Here is a 21,309-nt window from a genome sequence, read left to right on the forward strand (position 1 = left end):
TGTTGGCAGAACTCAGCAATGACATTTGCAAGGTCTCTCAGCACCCAAGGGTTAAAGTTTCAGGCCAAGAAACTTAACACCATTTCCAATGGTAAGAAGCTCTTTTAAATTCCCTTAGTTAATTCTTTCATGATGGGTGTATCCTGGAGGAAGCTGGCACCTGCCATTTTCTTTGAGAGCCCCATGGGTGGGTAGAATCTAAGGAAATTCCCATTCAAACTCGTATCCATCTTTGTCCAGCAAGGAGACAGCGAGTTGAATCCATCGGGACGGTCAATCCTTGGGTCACACTTTGGGAGTCATTTTGTTACCTACGTGCACACACGCGAAGCAAATGCCTCGTGTGTGCCCTTCGCAGCAATGAAACTCGTGATTAATCTGGATGGCCACTTTAGGTTTGGTTGATAAATGTTTTGTTTTGGCAGTGTATGTTTTTGTCCGTGATGAAGGCTGAGCTGAGTCCCCGTGATCTTGCTTTCAGAGGAGGGGAGAAACAGTTCTTAACTCCGTACGGATGCTGAGGATTACCGGGTTTGCTTGTTCTTGCTGAGTGTAGAGTATTTTCTGCCTGAGCAGTTGTTTGCGGGAGCTGAGGGCCCAGAGGACTGTCAGGGACACCCAGGCAGAGTGCTCACCTCCCCTGGAAGAGAGACTAAGGAAAACTAAGGATGCTCAGAGCAGCATAATTGGAGCAAACAGTTCCTGTCCTCCATGTAGCATGACTGAAGACTGGTGACCCCAAAGCTCCTTGGACTATTGTGCTCTGGACTGTTCTACAAGTCACTGCAGGACAAGATCGCAGACCTGGGGGGGTGAGGGCTGGTTTCCTGGGGGAATGAATGTCCATCACCAATCACCACAGAGCAGGTGCCAGGACAGGAAATGCACACAGGGAGGCAGGCCTGGGAGCCCCTCGCCCTCTCCCCGCCTTGGGTGGGGCTGGGGCTGGGGTCCAGGCAGAGCTGGCCTGACACCAGGAGGCTTGCGAATAGGCAGCTGTGCTGACTCATGCCACACATTGGCACGGCGGAGCCGTCGGGAGACAGCGCAGCTTGTCCGTGGAACAAAGGTTCCGGCCAAGGGGTGACACCAGGTCACACGTCCAAGGACGGCGCTATGTCCGCTCTGGTGTGGGCTGTCTTCGGGCAGAAAGCAGGCCTTCTCTTTCTTTTCCCTTCTTTGGTCCTTTCACCCCTTTTTATTTGTTCTTCTCGATACGTAAGGATATGTGATCGTTTTGAAAGGATTATCCAAATCAGACCAGCAGCATTGCACGATGCCAGCTGCATAAAAACATTACACATAACAAGGATAAAAACCATGTCAGTGTTCTGGGGGCCTCAAAATAGGTCTGTTTCTTTGCCCGTCTGGAGAAGGTTTGTCACATAGAATTCACTACACACTCACAAGGGGGAAATTCTCCGTTTTTAAAGAAGTGTCACCCTAACCGTTCCACGTTCCGGGTTAGCTGTCACTCAGCACTTTCTAAAAAGGTAACAGGCAGCTTTGGGATGCTTTTATTTGTTTTTAACTTTATTTTTTTTAGCATTGTTAACACATATCTCACTTTATTTATTTATCTATTTATTTTTATTTTATTTTAAATCCAGGATAGTTAACACGCAGTGTTCTATTCGTTTCAGGTGTACAATTTAGTGATTCAGCACTTCTGTACATTCCTCAGCGCTCATCATGATAAGTGTGCCCTTTAATCCCCATCACCTAGTTCACCCACCTCCCCCCCCCCCCCCCCCCCCATAACCATCAGTTTGTTCTCCATAGTTAAGAGTCTGCTTGGGGCACCTGGGTGGCTCAGTCGGTTAAGCCTCTGACTTTGGCTTGGGTCCTGATCACATGGTTTGAGAATTCAAGTCCTGAATTGGATGAGCACGAGCCCTAGCTTTGGGTGAGCATGAGCCCGGAATCGGGCGAGCCCCACTTCTCTCTCTCTCTCTCTCTGCCCCTTGTGGGATTCTCTCTCCCCCACCGTACTCTGCCCCTCATTCAGTTGCACCCTCTCTCTCTCTCTCAAAAAAAGAAAGAGACTGCTTTATGGTTTGTCTTTTTTTCCCCCTTTGTTCCTTTGTTTTGTTTGTTAAATTCCACATATGAGTGAAATCATATGGTATTTGTCTTTCTCTGACTGACTTATTTTGCTTAGCATTATACTCTAGTTCCACCCATGTTGTTGCAGATGGCAAGCTTCCATTTGTTTTGATGGCTGAGTGATATTCCACTGTGTGCGTGTGTGTGTGTGTGCATGCATGTGTGTGCGTGTGTGTGTGTATACCACATCTTTATCCATTTATCAGTCAATGGACACTTGGACTGCTTCCATAATGTGGCTATTGTAGATGATGCTGCTATAAACATAAGGATGCATATGTCTTCTTGAATTGATGTTTTTGTATTCTTTGGGTAAATACGCAGTAGTGGAATGAAATTACTGGATTATATGGTATTTCTCTTTTTAATTTTCTGAGGAACCTTCATCCTGTCTCCCGCAGCGGCTGCACCAGTTTGCATTCCCACCAACAGTGCATGAGAGTTCCTTTTCACCCTTGCCAATGCTTGCTGTTTCTTGCGTTTTTGATTTTAGCCATTCTGACAGGTGTAAGGTGATAGCTCATTGTGGTTTTGCTTCGCATTTTCCTTGATGATAAGTAATGTTGAGCATCTTTGCATGCGTCTGTTGGCCACCTGTATTTTTTCTTTGGAGAAATGTCTGTTCATGTCTTCTGCCCATTTTTAATAGGATTATTTGGGGTTTTGTGGTGTTGAGTTGTATAAGCTCTTTATGTATTTTGGAGACTAACCCTTTCTCACATATGTCATTTGCAAATACCTTCTCCCATTCCATAGGTTGTCTTTTAGTTTTGTTGATTGTTTCCTTTGCTGTGCAGAAGCTTTTCGTTTTGAAGAAGCCCCAATAGTTTATTTTTGCTTTTGTTTCCCTTGCCTCAGGAGACATATCTAGAAAAACATTGCTCTGGCCAATGTCAGAGAAATTACTGCCATAATTTGGCTCTCTTCTAGGATTTTTATGGTTTCAGGCCTCACATTTAGATCCTTAATCCATTCTGAGTTTATTTCTGTGTATGGTATAAGACAGTGGTCCAGTTTCATTCTTTTGCATGTGGCTGTCCAGTTTTCCCCACACCATTCATTGAAAAGAATTTTCCCATTACCTTTTCTTGCCTCCTTTGTTGAAGATTAATTGACCCTATAACTAACTATAGGTTTATTTCTGGGCTCTCTCTTCTGTTCTCCTGATCCATGCATCTACTTTTGTTTGTTTTTTAAATGTTTATTTAACTTTTGAGAGAGAGCATGAACAGGGCGGTGGCGGGGGAGGGGGGCGGTGGGTGGTGCAGAGAGAGAAGGAGACAAAGGGTCTTAAGCAGGCTCTGTGCTGACAGCAGCAAGTGCAACGCGGGCTTGAATCCAGGAACCATGAGATCATGACCCGGGCTGAAGTCAGACTCTGAACCAACTGAGCCAGCCAAGCACCCATCTATGTGTCCATTTTTGTGCCAGTACCATACTGTTTTGATTACTGCAGCTTTGTAATATAACTTGAAGTCTGGGATTGTGATGCCTCCAGTTTTGGGGTTTTGGTTTTGGTTTTTTTGCAAGACCGCTTTGGCTCTCTGGAGTCCTTTGTGGGTGCATACAGGTTTTAGGATTGTTTCTAGTTCTGTGAAAAAATGCTGTTGATATTTTGACAGGGATTACATTAAATCTGTAGATTGCTTTGGGTACTATGGACATTTTAACACTATGTTTTTGCCCAATCCATGAGCATGGAATATCTTCCCATTTGTTTGTGTCATCTTCATTTTCTTTCATTAATGTTTTATAGTTTTCAGAGTACAGGTCTTTCACCTCTTTGGTCCAGTTGATGTCTAGATATTTTATTATTTTTGGTGCAACTGTAAATGGGACTGTTTTCTTAATTTCTCTTTCTGCTGCTTCATTACTAGTGTGTAGAAATGCGGTGGATTTCTATATATTCATTTTGTATCTTGTGACCTTACTGAATTCATTTATCCGTTCTAGTAGTTTCTTGGTGGTGTCTTTAGGGTTTTCTATGTATAGTATCATGTACTTTGCAAATAGTGAAAATTTTACTTCTTCCTGACCAATTTGTATGCTTTTTACTTCTTTTTGTCGCCTGATTGCTGTGGCTAGGACTTCCAGCACCATGTTGAATAAAAGTGGTGAGAGTAGACGTCCCTGTCTTGTTCCTGACCTTAGTGGGGAAAGCTCTCAGTTTTTCACCATTGAGCATGATGTTAGCTATGGGTTTTTCATATATGGCTTTATTATGTTGAGGTGTGTTCCCTTTATTTTTTTATTTTTTTATTTTCTTTTAACATTTATTTATTTTTGAGACAGAGAGAGACAGAGCATGAACGGGGGAGGGTCAGAGAGAGAGGGAGACACCAAATCCGAAACAGGCTCCAGGCTCTGAGCTTTCAGCACAGAGCCCGACGCGGGGCTCAAACTCACAGACCGCGGGATCATGACCTGAGCCGAAGTCGGACGCTTAACCGACTGAGCCACCCAGGCGCCCCAAGGTGTGTTCCCTTTAAACCTACTTTGTTGAGGGTTTTTGTCATGAATGGATGTTGTACACTGTCAAATGCTTTTTTTCCATCTATTGAAATGATCATGTGGTTTTTGTACTTTCTCTTGTTGATGTGATGTTGATTGATTTGCAGATATTGAACCAGCCTTGCATCCCAGGAATAAATCCCACTTGATTGTGGTGAATGATTTTTTTTAATGTATTGTTGGATTTGTTTTGCTAATATTCTGTTGAAGATTTTTGTACGTATATTCGTCAGAGATGTTGGCCAGTAGTTCTCTTTTTTTGTAGTGTCTTTATCTGGTTTTAGTATCGGGGTAATGCTGGCCTCATAGAATGAATTTGGAAGCTTTTCTTCCTCCTCTATTTTTTAGAATAGTTTGAGAAGAACAGATATTAACTCTTTAAATATTTGGTAGAATTCGCCTGTGTAGCTGTCTGGTCCTGGTCTTTTATTTGTTGGGAGTTTTTTGATTACTGATTCAATTTCAATACTGATGGTTGGTCTGTTCAGATTTTCTATTTCTTCCTGATTCAGCTTTGGGAGGTTATGTTTCTAGGAACTTATCCATTTCTTCCAGGTTGTCCAATTTGTTGGCATATATTTTTCATAATATTCTCTTGTAATCTTTGTATTTCTGTGTTGTCAGTTGTTATTTCTACTCTTTCATTTCTGATTTTGTTTGAGTCCTCTTTCTCTCTCTCTCTCTCTCTCTCTCTCTCTCTCTTTCTCTCTGTCTCTCTGATGAGTGTGGCTAAAGGTTTATCAATTTTGTTGATCTTTTCCAAGAACCAGCTTCTGGTTTCATTGATCTGTTCTATTGTGTTTTGGCTTCTATTTCGTCTATTTCTGCTCTAATCTTTATTCTTTCTTTCCTCTACTGGTTTTGGGTTTTGTTTGTTCTTTTTTCTAGCTCCCTTAGGTATAAGGTTAGACTGTTTGTTTGAGATGTTTCTTGCTTCTTCAGGTAAGCCTGTATTGCTATAAACTTCCCTCTTTGAACAGCTTTTGCTACATCCCAAAGATTCTGGACTGTTGCGTGTTCATTTTTATTTGTCTCTATGTACTTTTTGATTTCCTATTTGACTCCCTGGTTGACCCATTCCTTGTTTAGTAACATGTTATTTAACCTCCATGTATTTGTGCTCTTTCCAGATTTTTCTTGTGGTTGATTTCTAGTTTCGTAGCATTGTGTTCCGAAAAGATGCATGCTTTGACTTAAATCTTTTTGAATTTGTTGAGGCTTGCTTTGTGGCCTAATATGTGATCCATTCTGGAGAATGTTCCATGCACACTTGGAAAGAATGAGTATTCTGTTTTAGGATGTAATGTTCTGAATATATCTGTTAGACCCATCTGGTCCAGTGTGTCATTCAAAGGCACTGTTGCCTTATTGATTTTCTGTTTGGATGATCTATCCATTGATGTAAGTGAGGTTTTAAAGTCCCTACTATTATTGTATTACTATTGATTACTTCCTTTGTGTTTGTTATTAACTGCTTTATGTATTTGGGTGCTCTCATATTGGGTGCATAAACATTTAAAATTGTTATATCTTCTTGGCATTGTTCCCTTTATGATTATATAGTGTTCTTCTTTGTCCCTTGTTACAATCTTTGTCTGAAAGTCTATTTTGTCCAATGTAAGTATTGCTACCCCGGCTTTCTTTCCACATCCATTTGCATGATAAATGCTTCTCCATTCCTTCACTTTCAATCTGCAGGTGTCATTAGGTCTGAAATGAGTTTCTTGGAGGCAGGAAATGGATAGATCTTGCTTTCTTATCCATTTCATCATCCTCTGTCTTTTGATTGGAACATTTAGTCCATTTACATTCAGAGTATTTATTGAGAGGTATGTACTTGTTACTCGTTTTATGGTTGTTTTTGTAGTTCTTCTCTGTTCCTTTCTTCTCTTAAGGCAAGCCTTATTCTTTACACAGAGTTGACACCTACTAAACAAGCCCTCTGCCCAGGCTGTGCCCACCAAGTGGGGTTTTCTTCCTTTTTTTTGTTTTTTAGGGGAAAGCACGAACGCAGTCCCCCGCTACCACAGATTACACAGTCGAGTTTCCCACATTTGGGGAAATCGCAGGGGTCAGCACATCCAGTGTGCAATGGATAAGCCTCGCCCTGGGAAAACCACCTTCCTGATCATGGTATATTCCCTGCCCACCTGGCAGACAGGCAAAGGGAAACTTCTTTTTCTATTTTGTCAGACCAATGAGCCCTTTCCTTTCCGCAAAGGCGTTTTCTACATGCAAAGCCATGGGCCTGCTCAAGGGCGTACTTTTTTGTAATTTGTACACAGGCATTCCTAAATCTGGGCCTGAGAACCCCCAAGTTAGCAACATCTTTTAACAGTTGTTATTATTCTCTGTCTCGTTCTTCTTTAGTTTTGGAATGTTTAGGAAAGACTTGTTACGAGTATGATTTCCTGAGCTCCTGCTATCTGTTAGACCCTATTCTAGACCCTGACGGCATATAGCGGGGGTAGGGTAGGGACAGACCAATACCCTACCCCTGTGCAGCTTGTGTTCTAGAAGGAGGTCAGTTGGTCTCTGCCACACTCTGGGGGGGTTGAGGGAGTGCCTTCAGCACCCCTCACGCTGGAGCGTGTGTACTCGTAGCAACAGCAGAGCTGACTGGCTGTGGCCTGCAGAGTGCTAGGTTCTTGAGAATCATTACCGACAGGGGGGGGTTTGGAATGGTGGACAAACCTTTGGAGCCTAGCACCCTGGGCTTGGAAGTATTTAAGGAGCACTCTGAGGGGGCCAAATCCTGCTGGGGCCGTTAGGTATTCAGTGGGTACGTGAAGTCGGCTTGTGGCCGTTATATGTGACTTCGTTCCTTCTCGTCAGCATTAATCCTGCCTTTTCCAGTCTGATGATCCACCTCGACTGCGAATTTGGAAGTAAAGTACAATCTGAGCTCCGCTTTCTTGCGATCGTAGGTTAGCACCATAAAATGAGTCCCAATTAGCCCCCGTTAGCCTCCCTTTCCTCTGGAGCTGTGTGCTCCCTGTGAGTCTCGGCTCATGGAGATCTACTCTCCGGATATTTCTAACCCTTATCTGGACATGTCTAAAACCTGTTATCCCGGTGGGCTCAAGGCCCTCATCTGGTCGGGCCCTCGATGGCCTCAGTTTTTTCAAAGGCTGGTTCCTCTCGGGGTCTCTGTCACTACACATCTGCAGAGCGGGACGCCCAGAGTGAGTTCAGGGGAGCACTTCTTGTTTGTTTCTTTAAATTACGGAAGATGGAAGTGTCAGCGGCATGAGGAGAATTTATCAGACCCCCTGTGTCTGGTAGGATGAGATTCCTCGCGATCTCCCCTGAATCTTGCTCCTGTGCCAGCCAGCGCGGTCACATGTGCCCTCGGAAGACATGTGCCCTCCGAGCCCGAGGGCAGAGCCACGTTCTCGTGGACAAGCAGCAGAAAAGCGATGCTTTGGCAGCAGACGGCCATCTGCTGGGACTCCACGTGCTCCTGGGTTCCTCCCTCCGCCGGTGTCCCACCCTTATGCTCTCTTTCCAGATCTCACTCGCGTATGTCACGTGGCTTCTGGCCTAAGGGTGACCTTGAGCCCGTGTTTGTCTGCTCCTGCATTGATCTGTCTGGCACCTAGTGTGGTTCCTGCCCCAGAGGGCCTGTGCCTGGCTGCTTCTTGGGGCGGCTCGCTGTCCTTTCAAACCCCGACCCTTGTCCCCAGTGAGCGAGCCCAGCACGCAGCCTGTGACACTGCTCAGGAACCCGGCCATCCGTTCCCTACCTCTGGTTCTATGCCCTGGAGTCCAGGCCACGGTCTCATTTCCCTTTCTCTTTTCGTCATCTCAGTGACCGTCTCTACCCTCATTTTGTGCACTTCCACGCACGTGTTCTCGTCTTCACACGTGGTCGCCCTCTCCTCCCCTTCTGTTGCTGCCGTCCCTTTCCATCCTCCAAGGCTCACGGCACCTCCAAGTCGCATTTGTCTCCCTGAGCTAAAATTCCAAGGTCATTGTTTTCAGATCCAATCCTGTACCCTGGAGTGTATGTGGACTTCCAAGACTGCAAATTTTACTCCCCCTGGTTATTTTGTTCCTGGGAATTATGGCATTTCCTCCAGGTTTCCTGTTGCTTCCATTTCTTTGATTTCATCGAGCTCTATAATTATGCTGCCTGACTTAGTGCTTTGTTTAAAACAGTTTTGGTCTAGGGGCGCCTGGGTGGCTCAGTCAGTTAAGCGTCTGATTTCGGCTCAGGTCACCATCGTATGGTTCCGGGGTTCGAGCCCCGCATTGGGCTCTGTGCTGACAGCGCAGAGCCTTGGATTCTGTGTCTCCTGCTCTCTCTGCCCCTCCCCTGCTCGCGCTCTGTCTCTGTCTCTCAAAAAAATGAATAAACGTTAAAACAAATTTTTTGTACACAGTTTTGGTCTAAAAGATGACAGAAATTTAACTTTGATCAGCTCAAGCAATAGAGAGACTCTGTGGACTCATAACCCAAACCAGAGGGGGAAGAAATAGGATTGGGCATCACTGGCCAGTAGGACTGGAGGCTCCCGGGGCACTTCTTGTCCCTCTTTCCTGCTTGCGGCAAGGCAGCTTTGTCTCCTCAGGTGGCTTTCCTCTCAAGGCTGGAAGCCTGGATGCCAGTCACTCTAGGCACACGTGTGCCCAGCTCTGCCATCAGACAGGACAGGGCTTGCTTCTTGGTTCAAAATCCCTTGAGGCACCAGGTAGTCTCTTGGGTGAATACGTCATTGCTGAGACCCATCACTGGCCAAGGTTAAACGCAAGGTCAGATGACCATCTGTCCACCCACATCTGACCATCCCACATGTGTCCACCTTGCAGGAATAGGATATAAGAACCCAGAAAGTGCTTCCCTCTCACCTGGGCTCCATTCCTCACCAATTGGGGTACAGCTGCTGAGTCAGAGGGGTCTTGTCCTCCTGAGTCCGATTGGATGGTTAGCAGAATTCTGACTTTAGAATATTATTGTTTCCTTCATATAAGCTTTTCATGAAATGTCCTGTGGGAACACCTAAAAGGCCACAGAACCGGGTCTTTTTTTTTTTTATGTTTATTTATTTTTGAGAGAGAGAGAGAGAAAGAGTACAAGTGGGGTAGGGGCAGAGAGAGAGGGAGACACAGAGTCCGAAACAAGCTCTAGGCTCTGAGCTGTCAGCACACAGCCCCACCTGGGACTCGAACCACAAACTGTGAGATCATGACCCCAGGATGATATAATACAAATAAAAGCTGATATGTAAAATAGCTGTAATATATAGATATATGTGATCTATATATTATACCTGCAACTATTATGTAATAGTTTCTTGTTTTTAGTGTTTGTTTATTTTATTTATTTATTTTTAACGTTTATTTATTTTTGAGACAGAGAGAGACAGAGCATGAACGGGGGAGGGGCAGAGAGAGAGGGAGACACAGAATCGGAAGCAGGCTCCAGGCTCTGAGCCATCAGCCCAGAGCCCGACGCGGGGCTCGAACTCACAGACCGCGAGATCGTGACCTGAGTTGAAGTCGGACGCTTAACCGACTGAGCCACCCAGGCGCCCCGTGTTTATTTTTGAGAGAGAGAGTTTGAGCAGGGACTGGAAGAGGACCATCAAATGAGAATTCTCACATTGAGTTTATTACCTCTGCACCAAACTCTAACCATGGAGGGCTACCAACACTTTACTGATTGGGAACAGTGACGTCGGTGGGCTTGCGACAAACAAAGTTCCTGCTTATGTTCATCAGCAAAATCATCCTAAGTTACAGCACTCTATGATTCGTAATGTATTGTTTGCGATATATTCCCTGCAACTGTTTCACAAAGCTGTGGTTGAGAACTACACCTACCTGTAAGGATGAAGATAATTACACATTAAATTTGTATAATACGAAAATGTGTAAATTAGGTCTAGTATTATCAGACCCATTTAAAAAATTTATAAATGAGGAGGCTGACTGGCAAATGCTTCTATTAGAGCCTGCTGTAGGCTATGAGGGCATGATTAAGAAAAGCAGACCAATGAGACAGTGGGATTAACAAGTGCAAATTAATGACAGATTGGATATAGGTAAGGAGGACGAGAAAGTATTTAAAAAACGACTCTGAGGTTTATCATGAGTCTGGGCTTCTTAAAGTGGTTGCTTTTGACCTGCTGGGAAAACTGTAGATAAATATTCATTTTAGCATGGAGAGCAGAAAGGTTATGAGTTCAGTTTGCAACTGGTTAAAGTAATGCATTTCAAATTAACGAACTTCCCCGCTCATCTTGTTAGAATGTAAATGGATTTGGCAGTTTGGGGCAAGTCCCAAGTTTCTGCAGTTCCAGGAAGTTCCCAGGGATCCTGGTGTGACTGGTTTGGGGACCACACTTTGACTAGCAAAGTGTTAAAGGTGACTAATGAATTTTCCAGTATAGATTTCTTTTGAAAGATAAAGGGAGGGTCCTGACAGGAAGACTTTTTATGCATTTGGGAGGAAGCTGTCTACTGGTCTCCTCTAGAAGCAGGGGAGCAAAGGACTGGAATCTTGAAGGGATCCTCAATGCAGAGAAGGGGAGGATCCAGGGCGATCAAGGAGAAAGAATAAAAAGGAGAGCCAGGAGAAATTAGTGTCATCAAGGAATCCTGTGGAACACTGAGTTTCAAGGAAGAAGTCAGTGAAATTCCAGATGTAACTAATTTATCACACTATCTTTTCTGGCCCCCTTTCACTGCTTTGTCTGTTCTATTTTTTTCAGTGCTCTCGTGGCTGGAATAGGAGAATGGTTATTGGATTGTCTGCCCAAAGCTTTCCCCACCCCTTTTGCTAGGAAGGCCTCCCCTTATTAGTAAGACAGCCATAAAAGCTGCCATGCTTTTACATGACCCCACACCCTCTCCCTACAGCTGATTGGCCCAGGCATGGGCACCTGACCCCATTTGAGCCAATTGTAGTTCTTCCCTGGGATTATTCAAAATAGGACATGATGGAGGCCAAAGGTGTTAGATACAAAATCCGTTAGTGGTTGCCAGCCATGTTAGGAACCAACACAGAAAAAAATCAAAGACAGGTGATGGAAGAGAGCCCTGGCAGTGTTCCAGTCTGTTCCAGCTGTTTCCAAACCCAGCTCCCTCCAGCCCTTCCTTTCCCAGGATTTGTTTATTCAGTACTCCTTTCTGTGACCCAGACAATCCCTCTATTGCCCAAGTTAGTTTGAGTCACTTGCCACAGAATCCTGACTAATACCCAGCAAACCTTTTCCCGACACATTTCCTCTTCTACGCCCCTTCCCCTGGGCCTCTGCACACTGTTGACTGTAGCCCTCCCCAGATGGTCACACAGGACGACAACAGGCCAGAACCGGCTGCTGGACAAGGCCCATAAACCCCAGTGTTGGTCTTGGTGGATGTTAATGTGTCACTGAACACCATTGTACCAGAACTATGTGTTCATGGCAACAGCTGAACAGAGCCCTCAAAAGCCTAATCTTTAGCATACTGGGGCCTCCCCTGGCAGATTGTTAAGACCCTAGGGGCAGAGCTTAATGTGCATAACTATTTGCAATGCACAATTTCCTTTTCACACATTTAGACCGAATTAAATTCGTTTTGGGATTCTCAAAGTTACTGCCTACCGACTTCTCTCCCCATCCCCACCCCCCAACCTTACTTTCCGTTATAGGCTCATTTCCCCAGAACTGAAAGCTACTCCCATCTCTAACTCCCCGGAGGCCTCAGATCCCTGGAGAGGTCCTAGCCCTCCACAGTGTGTTAGGATTAGTTAACTCCTTACTTCACAGAAGTTCCATAGGACTCCTTACCTGCTGGGAAATTAGTGAAAACAAATACAAATACAATCTGCTATTCTGCAAAAAGGCAAATATCTTAAGTACTTCCGTTCCCTCCTCTACCTCCAACACACACACACACACACACACACACACACACACACAGGTCCTGGCTGAGAGTAAAAAGCCCACCTCCAACCACCCCTCTGCAGACAGAAATGCTGGCATTCGTAAGCTGTCACTCCGAGGAAGACAGCAGCTGTGTTATTCTATGATTTATGGAACAGATTTGCATTTCCTTGCCTTTGAAGCTTGCCTATAATCTGCCACATAAATATTTGAAAGACAGGATGGTGGAAACAGACCTAAGCAGCTTAATCCAACACTGGGCAGGTAGAGGACTTGGGCTGGTGTTCGTTTCAAATGCCCCAGTGCCCCAGGGCCTGTGTGTGTGTGTGTGTGTGTGTGTGTGTGTGTGTGTGTGTACAAAATTGAAATTCAATGTTTAAACCCCATCCTACAGTCAAAATCCCACTTGAAGGAAAGCCAGGAGATGCCTGTCAGAAGACAGGTTTCATTTCATGTCTTGTCTCCTGGGCCAAAAGCCCAGCTGGCTTCCTTAAACTCTGTTCCAGGAAGTGGGGAGCAGAGAGGGAAAATGTCTCGGCCAACTAGAAGCCCCACCTGTACAAATGGGGTGATCTGAGCTCTGCCCTGCCCCGCGGCAGCCCTGAGGCCCAGGCCGTGGAGAGGCAGTTCTGCCGAGCTGGAGGAATACTCATCTCCCTGAGACTAATCAGAGCTTTGGCCGTCCCAGCAAACCAGAGGCCCCAGGGGGAGAGCAAGGAAGCCCCCGATTGTCCGTGTGTCCACAGCATTTTCCCCAAATGTGGCACAGAGCGCGCTTTCTGGAGTTGTTACAGGTTCCTATCGGGGGGCCCTCGTCACAGCACTCGTTAGCCTATTAAAAGCTGTCTAGGTTTTGCGGTAAAAACAACAATCTAAGTGTGCCTCACCTAATTGAGCAGAAAATAGGCACTTTTGTGTTTCACGGTACTCCTGTTACTACGCGATAGAATAAGGAGAAAATGGGAAGTGGGGCCGTAATCTGATTCCATACATATGTGCTGGTTCCCCTAGGTGTGCTAGAAGAGACAGCACCACAGGTGGTCCTCATCCTCAAGACCAACCAGGGGGACCGCTCACGGCGACGCTCCTCATACGATGCCGTGCAAGTTTGGGGGGGAGGGGCCGTGGGGACTGATGGAAGAGGTGTTCCGATCTAAAAGGACCTTTCATAAAACCCTGAAGGGGGGAGGGCAGGAGACCTAGTGAACAGAGACCTCGACTGAGAATCAGGAGACATGGGGAGCCCTGGCCTGCTGTGGGTTCTGTGGCCCACGTCCGGAGCTCACCGACTTTGTCTCTCTGGACCTCTGTTTTCTCATCTGCAAAATGAGCTAGTTGAGCTCGACCTCTATGCTCCCTTTGAAACTACCATTCTATAGCAGGCTGCAGAAAGAGCCAAGATTTAGATACGTCTGATGGTGGAGGGACCTCTTCTCCCACCCCTTCCCACCTGGATCTCTGAAGCCCCAGGGGAGAAACCCCACCGCTCCCACAGCTAGGGTTGCCTGCAGACTCTGGACAGGGAGAGGAGGGAGGTGGGGAGATTGGTGGCAAAATTCAAATGTGGAGCCCCCAGGACCTGGCTTACCCTTAGGTAGAAAGGACTCAGCAGCACATCTCCAAGTCAGAAGGAAGCAGGGGTCCCGGCTAGTGTGGTAGCTAGTCGCCAGCAGACGGCTGGGGTGTCTTACCAAACTCCCAGCCCCCCAGATGCCGGGCGCCCCTGCTCTAGGGCCCTGTGGTGTTGTCACACCGGAGGGAGGAACCTATTCTTTTTCTTCTACCCTCAAGCAACCTGCCAGGAGCCAGAGGTCCAGGAAAGCCATGCAGTTTGCAGACATGGGTGAGACGTCCTCGGGGACGTCCAGGAGGCTGTGGGCGTGAAAAACACTGAGCAGGTTGGTGTCCTGGGGTAGCGAGCCAGGGACAGGGAACTGGTATGGATCTGGAGTCATCCGGGCACCTGTGAGCCTACTCTCGTTTCACAGGAGCTTCAGAGAAAACCAAGACTTCAGATGGGTCTAGTGACCACATCTTAGGGAAATGGCAGAGAAGCACTTCCCTTCTGGAAGCAGAAGGGAAAGAGCCCAGCCTCCAGAGGAAGCCCCCTGAGCATGTACCAGGTGTCACTGCTGACAGAGAAAGGAGGACGGAGACCCCACCGCTCTCTGGCCTGGCCAGGCTGGGATACGCATGGCTGGCTTGAACCTGGCAGGAGTGGGGAAAAATCCTGGGAGAGGTTTTGGCTGTCAGCAAGGGGAGGCGAGAAGGGGGATGACCAGTCTCAAAAATGGAAGAAGGTTTGAGGACCCAGGTCATCCGTCGATGCTTGTGTCCACCCGGCAGCTAGGTTCTAGCAAGGGGGACAGAGGGGGATGGCTGTTGCCAACGGTCCCGAACACCAGCCCCTGCCTTCTCAGGCACTGCCCAGCCGCTGGCCCAACCTGCCACAATGCCGGGGAGACCGGGGAGAAAACACAGAGAAAGTAGTTCTCTGGTTACCTCGCACCTGTCTTTTTATACCCCCCCCCCCACCCGTAGGTGTGGCAGAGGTAACGTCTGCTGACCTAAACTAGGCAGTGCCCAAAGCCTCGGACCCCGTCGGCACGTTCTGCATCAAAACCGTGTCAGTGTTCTGTCTCTTCACGAAGCCGAGCCCACAGCTGAGCCCGTTGTCCTATGGACTCAGCAGCTGTGCCTCTGACCTGGGTGGGGCTGCATGTCTGGGCAGGAGAGGCTCCAGGAAGCTAGGGTGACTGCCAGTGATCTGTTTCCAGCCTGGGGCAGGAGCTGGGCTAGGTTCCAGGAGCCACTTTTGATCTGTCATTAGCACAGACTTTGCTCTAGCCGCACAGCCACCTCATTCCTGCCTCTGTGCCTTTGCACTGGCTGGTCCCTCTGCCTGAAATATCCTCCCCCCTCATCTTCACTTGGCTTGTGGTCCGTGCTGCATCAAATGTTCCCTTCTCCGGGCGCCTGGGTGGCTCAGTTGAGCGTCCATCTTCGGCTCAGGTCACGATCTCACGGTTTGTGGGTTCGAGCCCCGCGTCGGGCTCTGTGCTGATGGCTCAGAGCCTGGAGCCTGCTTCGGATTCTGTGTCTCCCTTTCTGCCCCTCCCCTGCTCATGCTGTGTCTTTCTCTCTCTCCTTCAAAAATAAATAAGCATTACAATTTTTTTTAAATAAATAAAAACGATCTATAGTTATCTTGTTTATCTGTTTCCACATTCGTTGTCTCTTTCCCCACCGAGATGTTAGTTCCTTTAGAGGCCCAGCCTCTGTGTCTTGTTCTCCACTGTCCACAGCTTTTAGCACAATGCCTAAAGCAGGGTGGGTTCTTAGGAAGGATCTATTGAATGAATAGATAAATGAATGGATGCCGTTGCAGCAAGCAGTGTGGTTGCTTATTCAGGATAAGCTTGACCCCATGCTTTTCCATTTGTAACAGAACCCCAAATTTTGTTGGGCAACCTGTCCCACTCCTGACCGCGTGCTTTACTGCGCCATTCATGGCATTCCCTTTCCCTGGGCTAGTAATTGGTTGCAGAAAGGACACACGACGTGATTGTGGCTGGAACCATGAGCGTAGGTCTACTGGCTCAGAGAAGGGGGTTCTGAAAGAGCGTTTCCCTCCATGAAAAGAGAAGCAGACATCGCCTTTTGATCTGGATACAATGCCTAGTACAGCTGGAGAAACTGAGTCATCTGTGACATTACTGAGGAACAATCCTTGTTATGGGGCATAGTAAGTTTCCTCATTAAGCTGTTATGAATTGCATCTTTTGTTACTTGCAGCCAAAGGCATCTGAACCACAGAGACGACAGCATTTGCTGTCCCGCGGCCTGGTGGCTGCCACTAGGACTAAGACTGGCAGATCCTGACAATCCAGAGTGCACCTGCTACAACAGAAGGGAAGATGAGGGCCCGAGAACCGGTGCCCGGAAGCAGGGGACTAGGCGGGTAAATGAGCAGTGTCACAAAAGAGGTGGTATCTGGGTCTTGGACAGAAGGCAGGAGTCGTCCAGACAGACGCACTGGTCAGGAGTCTCTCCGGCAGCGGGAACAACATCCCACGTTCCGGAGAACCGAAAGGGTAAGCAGGATGGCCTCGTAGGGGCCGTGGATGCTCTAGGCACTGAGCTAAGTGATTTAACATACAGGTCTCCCCTCTAATCCTCGTGATATGAGAGCAAGTAAATACTGTTTTCCCATTTTTTTTTTAAACACGGAAACTGGGGCTCCAAAGAGCTGTGACTTGCCCAAGGTCATGCAGCCAGAACGTGGTAGAGTCAGGCTTTGAACACAGACCGTCAGGCTCCAGAGCCTATAATTTCTCTACCACCCCACTACTCCTATGGAAGTAGACTCTGTCCGGGAAGAAGACACCTGTAGACTGACCTGCACGTAGAAGACAGCTTGGCTCCGTGAGCAGGAGAGAAGCGTGTGAGCAGACGGTTAGGAGGCCGTGTGCTCTGGGTGAGGTTGGGTGGCTGATGGAGACGGGGGCCGACAAGAGAGAACGTAGGTGGCCCGAAAACACCAACCTCTCTGGTGCTGTGTTTATTTTAAACCGAATGACTGCCATCTCTTAACCGTTTCCCTTGACGTGACTCTTACGGCTAAATATTATCCTAAAAATGTATCAGCCCACAAATTTTTGTTAACCGGCCTGCTAGGAATGCTATACAGATGGCAAAATAAATAAAACCCGTCTGTAGTTATGCCTGGCCTCCCTGAAATGGTAACTGGCCTGGGGCTCACAGGGACCCGGCTTCGAGAAGACTGCCTTAAATAATGAACAGGGAGCTGAAACGGGCATTCGGTCCCCGGGCACTGCCTGGCACTATAAGTTGGCACCCCAGATCCTTCCGACACCCTTGGTTTGCAAGCTCTGTTTTTCACGAAACAAGGGGTGGGGCAGACACCCATCCCCATAATAAAATAAAGGCACCAGCTAATTTCCCCAGGCTTCGATCTCAGCAGGGAAGGATACAATGTTGCAAGCCAGCAGAAGCCAAGGGAGTGGAGATACAGTAGTTCTGTTTTACATTACATTAAATGTTACTATTTCTGAAGGGAATATGTGTGGAGAGCTGGTGTAACCCATAGCAACCAGCTAATAAATTGTAACTTACACTGCCTCAGCTTATTGTAGGGGTGGAGAACAGCAGGGGGAAAAAAACCAAAAAAAAAAAAAAAAAAAGGCAAATGCTGGCAAAAACACCACGTTTCCCCCCTCTCACTACCTCCTCGACACACGTACACACACACACACACACACACACACGCCACAAATACAGGTGTATCAGCGTTCTCTAATCAAATGATTTAAGGTGAAGTAGAACAATTAGCCGCCAAGCTTTTAGAGTTCTTAGCCTTCGTGTTTATGTATGTGCGATACCTCTTTCAGAGCTCAGAAGGTGCGTTGTAAATGTGGCTGACTGTGGGCCCTGCCCTCCACAAGGATGACCGTCCACATCATTTCACAGCCTTTATTGAGGGTGACAGTCCTCGGCGTCAAGCCCTGCACGCGGAATGGAGCCACTCAGCTCACCTCTTCTCCTTCTGTCTGCAAATAGCTCTGGCCTAATTGCTCCCATACTTCAAATTCACAGCAGGCTGGGGAGCCCTGCTCTTTGCTACACTGAGCTACTCTCTGGCCTCACCCCCCCACCCCCCGCCCCCAATGAGTCCTCCCCTCCATTAACTCCTGTTCCCTGAGCCATTCCGTCTTTTACACAGTCAGTCCCTCCGAAACGTGGGCATTGGATTTGGATTTACAGGAATTATTCATGGGGCACTTTGTGGCCTTGAGACGGTCTGTTCATCTGTTTGGGCTGATTAACTGGGTACAGCCCCTGTCTGTCTGTGTGAGCCGGGCCAGACTTGATGAAATTCCTCCCTATTCTGAGATGCCCAGCACTCAGCTGTCTGGAAGGAAATGACCAATGCCTGTGCCACCCGAGTCTGTGTCCCTGGGTAATTCTCCTTCTGTCTAGCCACGTCTGCCTGTGTGCAGAGGAGGGGAGTCAGGGGTGCACCCAGGCTCGGATTGAAAGGGCTCTCCTTGCCTCCTCCCCTAAGAGCCAGCACAGGCCACGGAGACGCATGGGGATTGGAACCAGGCACTCAGGACCAAGAACCTTCTTGGGCACTCACTGGCTGAGTGTCATTTGGAAAACTCAGGTGACTTCTGGGGACTTAATTTCCTTACCTACAATGTGAGGCCGCTAAGAGTATATGTTATTGGCTACCGTAACGAAAATCCCAGCTGACGGTGCTTTAAAGAGGAGGAAATCTATTTTCTCACGTAATTGATAGGGCAGGTTGGAGACTTGGCTTCCCCTTCCCTGTGACTCTCTCCTGGGTGGGACCCTTTCATCCCCATGGTCCTTACACCAGAGCAGATCTCTCCAGTGCCATGCTGGTTAGGCTGTGCTGTAATGTGTGTGTTTGTCCACTCACTGGATCCGATCCCCTCTCTCATCTCAGAAAGCCCCCGCCTGGTATGTGGTCAGGATGAATGGACAGGTGAACAAATGAGTGAATGATTCTAAGCTTCTTATGGACGGAAAAGGAAATTTGGGGAAAAAGAAAAAGCCATAATATGTGCAGGAATGCTCTGTCAACTGTAAGATGCTACAGAAACATTAAGAAAACTATGCTTGGGGCGCCTGGGTGGCTCAGTCGGTTAAGCGTCCGACTTCGGCTCAGGTCATGATCTCACGGTCCGTGAGTTCGAGCCCTGCGTCGGGCTCCCTGCTGACAGCTCAGAGCCTGGAGCCTGTTTCAGATTCTGTGTCTCCCTCTCTCTGACCCTCCCCCGTTCGTGCTCTGTCTCTCTCTGTCTCAAAAATAAATAAACGTTAAAAAAAAAAATTAAAAAAAAAAAAAAAGAAAACTATGCTTATTGGGCGCCTAGGTGGCTCAGTCCATTAAGCGTCCAGCTCTTGATTTCGGCTCAGGTCATGATCTCGCAGTTTGCAAGTTCGAGCTCTGCATCGGGCTCTGTGCTGACGGTGGAGCCCCCTTGAGATTCTCTCTTCCTCTCTCTCTCTGCCCCTCCTTCTCTCTCTCTCTCAAAATAAGTAAATAAATAAATAACTTTTTAAAAAGTCATGATTATTAATTATTACAATCATGAAGCTTCCTGCTATAGGAACAGCCTCTTGGATGCCAGTATGAGTTCCAAAGCCCGCCATGCTGACAGTGGGAGTTTTTGATGGGACAGGGGAAGAAAGATGTTTTTTCTCAGAGAAGTTGACGGCTTTTGGCCCTTAAAAAAAAAACAAAGAAACAAACAGGCAAAACCACCGATAGTGTAACTATTAATTATAAAGGTCAAAAGGTGTCTTCATGATGGAGAGATCCGATGGACATTCCTTTGGCCAAATAATTAATGAAACTTGGCATCACGAACAATGAGGCGACTGACCTTATAGATTCTTGACATGTGCCGTGGGAGGTGCACAATTCACCCGTGTAGTACTCGTCTCTCAAACAGTTTGAATATAATCACAAGGAAACAACCAGCAAATCCCAGAACATCCAACAGGACAGCCAGCTGAACTCCTTAATACTGTCAGGGTCATTAAGACAAAGAAGTCAAGGGGTGCCTGGGTGGCTCAGTCGGTTAAGCGTCCGTCCGACTCATGGTTTCGGCTCAGGTCATGATCTCAGTTTGTGAGTTAGAGCCCCGCGTGAGGCTTTGAGCTGACAGCTTCGAGCCTGCTTGAGATTCTCTCTCTCTCTCTCTCTCTCTCTGCCCCTCCCCACTCACAATTTCTCTCAAAATAAATAAAATAAACTTAAAAAAAGAAGTCAAAGGCAGCGGACGCTTTTAGATTAATGGAGACTAAGAAGAGAGAGCAACCAAATTGCAACGAGTGAATTTGATTGGATCCTGGATTATAAAAATGCTACAAAAACATATTTTTAGATAATTGGACTACAAATTGGATAATACTGTTGCATCAGTGTTAAATTTCTTCAGTGTGATGATGTTATTTTAGGAGTGTGTCTTTATTCTTAGTAGTTACATAGTGAAATGTGGTGATGTCTGTAACTTACTTGAAAATGGTTTAGAAGAAAATACACACACACACACACAAATATACTCCTGTATACACACACGTGACTCAGAGACATATATACAGAGAGAGAAAAAGAAAATGTGGCAAAATGCTAACTAGTGAATCTAGGGGAGGGGCACATAGCCATTCACTGCACTGTCCTTTCAAGTTTCCTGTAGCTTTGAACTTTTTCACTATAAAATATTAGGGGAGAAGACATTAGCGGATAGCATGAAAATTTACTCCCTTAGACGCTCTTCCAGTTAGATATTTACATTTTGTCCATTTGGATTCTCTCCATGTTTATTATTATGCATTTGCCTTTGGACTTCCCTTTCCTAGGCTAAATTAGAAAAATCAGGGTAACGGGCACCTGGGTGACTCAGTCGGTTAAGTGTCCGACTTCGGCTCAGGTCGTGATCTCACGGTTTGTGAATTTGAGTCCAGCATCAGGCCCTGTGCTGACAGCTCAGAGCCTGGAGCCTTCTTTGGATTCTGTGTCTCCCTGTCTCTCTGCCCCTCCCCTGCTCTCACTCTGTCTCTCTCTCCCTCAAAATAAATAAACATTAAAAAAAGAAGAAAAAAAAGAAAATCGGGGTAACATATTAGAGTCCACGTATTTGTAAAGATGCATGATGCTTTCAAAAACATTAACTGGGCTCCTGCTGTGTATTCCTACTGTGTCTCTTTCTCTATCTCTCTGTCTCTGTCTCTGTCTCTCTCCTTTTCCCCCTTCTCCCTCATC

At 46.9% G+C, this 21,309-nt stretch overlaps 1 pseudogene; it reads right to left on the minus strand.

Annotated features, from left to right (window-relative positions):
• Window positions 1-6,610: 6,610 nt before the first annotated feature.
• LOC125913850 (uncharacterized) lies at window positions 6,611-6,764 on the minus strand (annotated as a pseudogene).
• Window positions 6,765-21,309: the final 14,545 nt, after the last annotated feature.

Source organism: Panthera uncia, assembly GCF_023721935.1.
Source record: "Panthera uncia isolate 11264 chromosome C1 unlocalized genomic scaffold, Puncia_PCG_1.0 HiC_scaffold_4, whole genome shotgun sequence".
NCBI lineage: Eukaryota > Metazoa > Chordata > Mammalia > Carnivora > Felidae > Panthera > Panthera uncia.